Source organism: Myotis yumanensis, unplaced genomic scaffold, assembly GCF_028538775.1.
Source record: "Myotis yumanensis isolate MYYU_CA2020_CCGP unplaced genomic scaffold, mMyoYum1.0.hap1 SCAF_2, whole genome shotgun sequence".
NCBI lineage: Eukaryota > Metazoa > Chordata > Mammalia > Chiroptera > Vespertilionidae > Myotis > Myotis yumanensis.
In genome coordinates this window covers 199,646,833-199,655,849 of record NW_027223753.1, presented here as the reverse complement: position 1 = coordinate 199,655,849, position 9,017 = coordinate 199,646,833, and the positions used below count along the sequence as shown (strand labels likewise).

Here is a 9,017-nt window from a genome sequence, read left to right as displayed (position 1 = left end):
CCTCCACTGCTTCCTTCTTAGTCCAAGTTCTATCACCTTTCACCTAAGTCATTGCAATTCCTTTATAAATGACTCTTTTTCTTCCCTTACTGTCTATATCCACATGGAAGCCAGAGGAAACATTTTGAAAGACATGTCATATTTTGTGTTTCCCTTACTCAAAACAATTCTGTATTCTATTTCACTATGAGCAGAATTCAAAGGATTTATGATTTATAATACCCTGTGTGATTTATTTCCTTTTTAAACTCTTTTCTTATACTTTCCCATCATACACACTACACCAGCCACACTGGCCTCCATGCTGTTCTTAGAAACTACAGAGATGATGATGATCACACTTCATGGTCTTTATATTTGGCTCTTCCATATGCTAGAAATCATTTTGTAACTACACACACACACACCTTCAATACACCCATGTATCTCTAGTAGATTTTTCCCAATTCCTTTTGGTCTTACCAAATTATTTAAAAATATACCTAATAGAGGTCCGGGTCCCCGTAATGTACGGAGGCAGAGGCAGAGGGCTCTGGCCCCCTCGGCGTCATGTCTTCGGTGCCGACGGTTGCCAGTCCGCCGGTTCTATCCTCAAGCGCCGGGGACACGGGTAAAAAAAATAAAAATTAAAAAATAAAGTAAAATAAAGTAAAAAATAAATAAAAATAAATAAAAAATAAAAAATAAACAAAAAATATGTACCTAATACCTCTAATAATTTCTATAAACCTTTTCTGTGTATCTGATCCATAGCAGTTATTAAATTTTCACCATCTGATATAATATAGATTTAACTATGTGACTCACTCCCAGTAAAATGTAAATCCATGAGGGCAGACATTTTTTGTTTTGTTTTGTTTGGCATTTTTAAGATTCTAATTATTTTTTCAGCTTTATTTAGGGATAATAAACAAATTATAAAATATTTACAGTGTACAACAAAATGATTTGATATATATATACATTTTTAAAGTATTCCCCAAATTGAGATAATTAATACATCCATGATCTTACATATTTAATTTTTGTGAGAATATTTAAGTTCTACTCTCAGCAAATTTTAACTATACAATACAATGCTATCACCTATAGTTATCATGTTATATATTAGATTCTCATAACTTATTCATGTCACAATTGAAACTGTACCCTTTTACCCACCTTCCCCTGTTTTCACCACTCTCCTCTCCAACCCCTGATAACCACTTTTCTATTCTGTTTAACCTTTTTTAATGATTTTATATCTAAAACTTGTCTATTTTATCTTTTCAAAAATCCAGCCCTTAGCTTCACTGACCTTTTCTATTTTTTTTCTTAGTCTTTATTATTCCAACTCTGATCTTTGTTATATTCTTTTTCCCACTAATTTTGGGCTTAGTTTTTTCTTCTTTTTCTAGTTTCTTTAGGTATGAATTAGGTTGTTTATTTAAGATGTTTCTTTTTTCTTTATGAAGGCTTTTATTACTATAAACTTTCCTCTTAGAATTGATTTGCTGCACTCCATAAGTTTTGGTATGTTGTGTTTCCATTTTCATTTGTCAAATTTTTGAGGTCTTTTTTTAATTTTTTCTTTGACTCATTGGTAGTTTAGGAGCAAGTTGTTTAACCTCCATATATTTGTGAATTTTTCAGTTTTCTTCTTATAATTCATTTCTAGTTTTGTACCATTGTGGTCAAGAAATATACTTTATATGATTTCAATCATCTTAAATTTAATAAGACTTGTTTTATGGCCTGATTTTGCTCTTTCCTAGAGGATATTTCATGTGTACTTGAGAGAATGTGTATTCTGCTTCTATTGGATGGAAAATTCCATGAATGTATGTTAAGTCCATGTGGGCTAATGTGTAGTTTAAGTCCAATGTTTCCTTATTGATTTTCTGACTGGATGATATATCTGCTGTTGAAAGTGGGGTATTGGAGTTCCATACTATTATTGTACTGCTGTCTATTTCTCCCTTCAAGTATGTTAATATTTGTTTTATATTTTTATGTTGGGTGTATAAATATTTACAAATGTTATATGCCCTTAATGAATTGATCCCTTTCTCTTTATGTAATGACCTTCTTGTCTTTTGTTACAGTCTTTGGCTTAAATTTTGGTTTTTTTTATCTGACATAAGTAGAACTGCCCCTGCTTTATTTTTATTTTCATTCTCATGGAATATCTTTTTCCATGCCTTTACTTTCAGTTGATGAGTATCTTTAAAGCTGAGGTGAATCTCTTATAGGTTCTGTGCCAGGGGCAGGGTTTATGATGAGGGTGTGTCTCAGCTTTTCCTACCGATTTTGATGTAGGCATTTTTTGATGTATAGGAGTCACTCAGCTCATTTCTGGGTTTTTTAATAGGCAGTTACTGCATTTTGCTGTACCTTTGGTGTATCTATGGGAGTAGGGGAATTCAAGAGCCTCTATGTGACTTTGTCAGTCTAATCAGCTTGATTTATATTTTATTCTATTTTTTTAGCAGCACTAGTACCAGTGCTTAGAATTATTTTGGGAACATAGTTGATACTCAATATTTATTTGTTGACTAAATCAATGAAAAATTTTAATGTTGTCTCTGCTTGACACTTTACTTTGAAATTTTTACCTAACCTGTAAATTGATAATCTCTAAATCTCCTCCCTGGTAGAGTGTTCTTACTCTAACAGCAACACCTGCTCAGTCTGCCTGATGACTCCTTTTTTTATTTACTAATGCTAAGTTAGTTCATTGCCCCTCTCTTTGCTCCTATAGCACTCTATTCTTGCTTATATTATTAGCATCTGAAATAATATTTCCTCAAAAATTAGATGAAGAGTTCAAGGGCAAGGTATGTTAGTATCTGTTTCTTCATATTCTTACTACAATGCATCATGGTGTCTAGCACTCATAATGTTAGGCTTTCAATAAATATTTACCAATTGAGTGACTGAGATTTGTATAAAATAATGCTTTGGGTACTAGAGGGGAGAGAATGTTTCTTTGTTTACTTTTTAAACATCTCAAGAGCATAAACTAGAGGGAATATCTCTATAGTGGGTCATTAAAGAACTTTTTTTGGTTTTCATTATTCCTCAGTCTTGAAAGCCAACATAGAGTCAGCATATTTTTTCTTCTCTTTAAAACTGAAAATATCTCACCTTTAGTGAATTATAATTCTCTTTAGTTAGTTTTATTTTCTTAACTTTTCATAACCAAAAATACTGATTCACTCTGTTATATGCTTTAGATATATTCAAAAAGTAGAAAAATTACTTATAATCTTATTAATACCCACATGTAAACATGTTTTTAAGTTAGAGAAATCTTATTATAAAGTATTTCTCATTTATACTCAAAGTCAAAAGTAAGTTGAGGTGTAAGGCATTTTTCTGATAGAAATTTCTCTTCATATTCACCACAGTAATCATTACATTTGATTTAGAATTTTATGTTTTTAATCACAATTGGGATAAAATCAAACACCTTTTAAAATGTCTTCTGTAAGGCACACAAAGCTATGCTTTCATTGGAGGATTTGATTATCAGTACTACTAAAATAAATATTTTCTAAATTTTCCAAAGTAATAACTTACTATTATATAATGGTTTTCATCTAAATGCCTCAATCATTTTACTGATGAGAAGAGAGGATTATGCAAACTTTCTCTAAAGGAACTCCCAGACCAGCCCTATGCATTCTATAACCCTTTATCAAGCAATTTCTATCATTACATATCAAGTACTGTGTTGTGTATAGAGGTTTGAAATATAACGCCCTTGTTTCCTTCCATAAAAAATTAACACACTACAAAAATAATTAAGGTAAATTAAATGCTTACTAGGGTTTGAAAAATGTGCTATGTGGGATGATGCACGTTTTGGGTTACGGGGCCTAAAACTTATTCAATTTGAAGGACCTCCTTTAGGAAAAAGAAAATAAACTTACAAATATAGAATTAGGTATGTATGTGAATATTTAAAATGAGAAACTACAATAAAAATGGCAAAATTCTAAAAAGCTGAGGATATTACATACTTCACCTGATCAGCTAATTCAGTCTTTTCTCTAGTATAATTATTGAAATTATTTTAGTACTGATATTTTGGAAAACTTTTATATTTACCACTTTCATTGGTAATGTTATACAAATATTTAGAATCATTATCTAACTTGGAAATTTTTACATAAAAGAAGCTTTTATATAAATAAGCTTTTAAGCATTTTAAATATTTCTCTATATTAACTCTCTCTCATGCTCTGAGTTGACACTTATTATCCATTTTGTCACTGACATCTTCATTGCTTTGATGTCATTAAGATTTGCCTGTTATCTTTATTAAAGTCAATAATCATGTTCAATCAATAAAAAAATTAAGCATGTTTCCAATGGGTTCATATGACTAATTCCTTTTTATTAATTTGATAATCTAACAATTCTATAACTATTCATTTCCTTTCCCTGAAAAATATCTCTCCCTCATAATATGCTACTATTTTAGGTACTGTTTAAACTTAACTGCATCTTGCTTCTCATTGTCAAAATATTTTAAATTAATTTTATTACTCTATTTTTGCCTGTCTGCATATTTTATTAATTTTTATGATTTAGCTCTCATCTTTAAAAAATAGATGTCCCAGTGAATTTCTCACTTGAAATCATATCAAAACATGGCTTCCTTGGTCTTATTCTAAAGATGCTCCAGTGATTGCATCGAGTGGAACAAAACTCAAATCATATCAAATTATAGTTGAACTATCTTTTGCTTCACAGCAATTACACATTTGTGTTATGGCAAATTGGAAAGAAAAACTAATTGTGTCTGGTAAATTCAAGGAAGGTATCACAAGGCACATGGATATTGAAGCTGAGCCTTGGGAAATAAGGCAATATTCACTAGGTCGGGAAGACAGTGGACAAGACGTTGTGCAAAAATTCAAAGCCCCACAAAACTAACCATGAACCCAAGGTTTTGACCCTGACATCATTGTCTTTCTCTTCCAGTTAGTTATCTAGCATTCCTACTACTCAGGTACAGTAGCAAGTGTGTTTATTGTTAACTCAAGGACACCTAAAATAAGCGATGGGACATACAAATTTCTAGACAAAAATAGAATAAAGGCCATCTAAGACTTTTGGTTTGTAAAGGTAAAGACCATAAGAAGAACATATTTGAAAAATATGAAACTGTGAAGGACATGTTTGTTTTCAAGTCCAGTATATACTAAAAAGGGACCATGCCGTTGAAACTTGAAGGAGGCATCTTTGGAAAATAAATTCACACTTTAACTCAGTGTATCAACCTGAAAGGTGGTAGAGATTAAAATCAAGAGTTTCAAGAAAACTTCAGATGACATTATGAATGAAATATCCTCACCAGGAGGAACTTATACCTTAGAGAGCTTCCAATCTCTACTCTTTGTGGTGAAGATCAAAGAAAGGAACAGCCATTCTCTCCAGATAAGGGATCCTATTAAAGTCAGAGGTTTCAGTTGAATTTTCTTTTAGGGTGACCCATATGATTCTGATGTTCTCAGTTTCTCAAGAATCTTTAAAATCAGTATCTAATACCAATAAATAAGGACAAATGCATACTATACACATAGAGTTTCCTTTTGGACAAGTGTGATGGTTAATTTTATATGCCAACTTGACAGGGCCACTGGGTGTCCAGATATTTGGTCAAACTTTATTCTGGGTTTGTCTGTGAAGGTATTTTTGAATGAGATTAATATTTGAGTTAGTAGACCGAGTAAAGCAGATTTCCCTTCCCAGTGTGGGTGGGCTTCATCTAATCAGTTGAAGGACTGAAAAGAACAAAAGGACTGACCCTTGTGAGTAAGAGGGAACTCCTGCCTGACTGCTAAGCTGGAGTGCTGGTCTTTTCCTCCCTTCCCTTGGGTCGTAGACCTGCCTGTCAGCTCTCCTATTTCTCAGGCCTTCAAACTTGGACTGGAACTACATCAGAGTCTCTTTTTGGGTTGTCAGCCTTCCAACAGCAGATTTAGAACTTCTCAGCCTCCATGAATGCAGGAGCCAATTTCTTATAATAAATATCTCTTGATACATACATACATCCAAACATACATAGATCTATGTATCTGTATCTCCTGTTTGTTTTATTTCTTTGGAGAACCATGACTAATACACTGATAAATAAGATAAAGAATTCCATAAAGCAGCTAAGAAGAGAATGTTTAAATTAATATTAATACATACTTAATCGCCCTAACTGGTTTGGCTCAGTGGATAGAGCGTCAGCCTGTGGACTCAAGGGTCCCGGGTTCGATTCCAGTCAAGGGCATGTATCTTAGTTGCAGGCACATCCCCAGTGGGGAGTGTGCAGGAGGCAGCTGATCGATGTTTCTAACTTTCTATCCCTCTCCCTTCCTCTCTGTAAAAAATCAATAAAATAAAATAAAATAAAAAATTAAAAAAAAATACATACATAATCTAGTTGATATGGTTGGCATTTGCCAGCTAAGATATGGCATAATGGAACAAAGGCAAATCCTATCTATGAAGACAGAATCATGGATATTAAAGTTGGTCCACTTTACAGATGAGCAACATGTAATGCAATGAGGTGAAACATTTTCCCAAAGATATGCAGCAAATCAGTGGCAGAATCATCAATAGCATACCTTTTCTGAATTCTAGTCTAGTGTTTGACCCTTCACACTGGGCTTTTAATTTCACACTCAACTCTTTTCACATGTCAGTGGTTTAACATGTGAAATGATCACTGAGGTTAACTCATGCTCCCCACTTCATTTATGGTGCACCAATCCCTTCATTAGAATGAGTATGTTCAGCTGAATAAGATAGGTCCTTGAGCTAAACAAGGAGGATATTTATGCTTCAGAGATGCTATGGCAGTGTAGGGACAGGAGAGATAAACAGATGCCTCTGGCTCATGAGTGGAGTCAGTCAGAGAGGACCCTCTGTAGTCCACCCCAAGGTAGAAAGGGAGTAAACACTGAGCTGGTGCTGAGATACTCAACTACAAGGAGGGTTGGGGTTGTGGGCAGAATAACAAGGCCTACAGGGAGGCATTATCCTGGTAGCCTCCTTAAATCACCCCATCTTCAGAGAGGGTCTGGTGACCTGAACATGACATAAACAAAGCAGACACTGCCACCACTAAGAAACACAGAATTTTGCTTCAAGAGACCTTTCCTGAATATTCTTATTTGAGATCCTTGCTGTCCAGAAACAAACTGCTTTTGGTAAATTTTACCACTACCCTTATTCAATTTTCACGGCCCTGGAAGTCTTATTCAATATTTAATGATACATCAGCTTGGCAAAATTAAAGAAACTGTATATTATTTTTGCCAGACACATCTGCTTGATATAGAAAAAAAGTGTGGAAACAAAAATAAAGCATTGATTCAAATTTCCCTGGACAGCCTCTAAAGCTAGCTAGAAAAAAAAACAACACAAAAATGAAAAACCAAAAAACCCACAAATCATAACAAAGCATATTTTTAATTTCTAAGAAAGCAAATAAAACAGCCATTTAGGTCTATCACAACTAGTTATACATTTTTAGTAAAATCTCTACTAAAAGTTTTACTCATATAACTGACATGTACAGAGTATTTTTCCCTGCTCTGTGATTTGGAGCAAGATTTTTCTAATTTAAATTATTATAGATTTTTATGGTTGTGTATTTTGCTTTGATTAATTTTGTTGGTTTCTTTGTCAGAAATACAACACCTCCCACCCATTATAATTGTCCCTATGGGAAAAATCAGTCTTTTGATAATGAAATAAGCTATGAAAATTTCCATAAACATCCTCTAGTTAAAAGCAAGGATAGCTTGTTATATGCCTCCACCACATAGAAAGGACCAGAGGGGGCAATATCCTAGTGTTTGCTATGGGTAAATCATTGAGATTTTATGAGTCCTTGCATAGATCCATTATCTTTGTCAGAACCAGCTGTAGTGCCTCCTGTCCATAGATAGAAAGGTCAATATTCAGGACCACTTATATAAAGTGTGACATTCTATTGTCAGTAAGCTGGGAACCCTAGGATATATTCAAGAACTAGTGATTAGTGACCCTACCTATATACTCACTTTTGATACCTCTCTCTTTTGGGATAAATAAGAGATAAATTTGGAGAAACTAACAAATGGAATTTAAAGTTTAATGGTAGTGAGATATGCAAAGAAGAGAAGCTGTGTTTTTTTTGTTTGTTTGTTTTGTTTTTTTAGGAAAGATATGTATATACTAGTATAAAGAATAAACTATTATGTGCATGAAAGTTCTTTTTTTCCCCAGAAGGAGCTATGGTTTAAAGGTGTTTGTAACATCTGGTTGTTTATTTTCTGACCTGCCACTGTCATACAGCCACATAATATAAAAAAAAGTAAATCATAAAATTATGACTTAAAATTAGACTCTACTCAAAACTTTCCTTCCCAACTAGTGCTAACTTCCACTCTCGCCTATCACACCAACCACTTAATGGAACCAGTCTATCAGTTCTTTGTCAAGAGTCAAGAAAATCTGAGAGTGAAAATTGACTGCTAAGTGGAATTATAAATTTTGCAAAATATATGGGATTTCATGAAGTCCATGGAAGTGATTTTGGAGGACTGATCTTACTATGGACACAGAAACAAAGAATGCAAATGTAGCTGGCTTACCCTACTTAACAATCGAAGAAAAGAAAATGTATTCAAATGCAGATAACTCAGTATCAAAAAAGAAGACTTTGCCCAGCCAGCCCTGCTCAGTGGTTAACCTATGTCAACCTATGAACCAAAGGTTCTATTCCCGGTCAGGGCACATACCCGGGTTGTGGGCTCCATCCCCCGTGTGGGATGTGCCAGAGCCAGCTGATCAATGATTTTCTCTCATCATTGATGTTTCTATCTCTGTCTCCCTCTCCCTTCCTCTCTAAAATCAATTAAAATGTCTTATATTTTTAAAAATAGGACTCTAAGAAAAATTATGAATCTTTCATTTTTCATTGATTAAGGGAGTTATAAAGATACAGGAAGTCATCAATCTCTGTGGATATGTGTTATATCCAC

The 9,017-nt window shown here is 33.7% G+C and overlaps 1 pseudogene; it reads left to right on the top strand.

The window, feature by feature from the left end:
- Positions 1–448: 448 nt before the first annotated feature.
- On the top strand, positions 449–610 carry LOC139004653 (small nucleolar RNA SNORA57; annotated as a pseudogene).
- Positions 611–9,017: the final 8,407 nt, after the last annotated feature.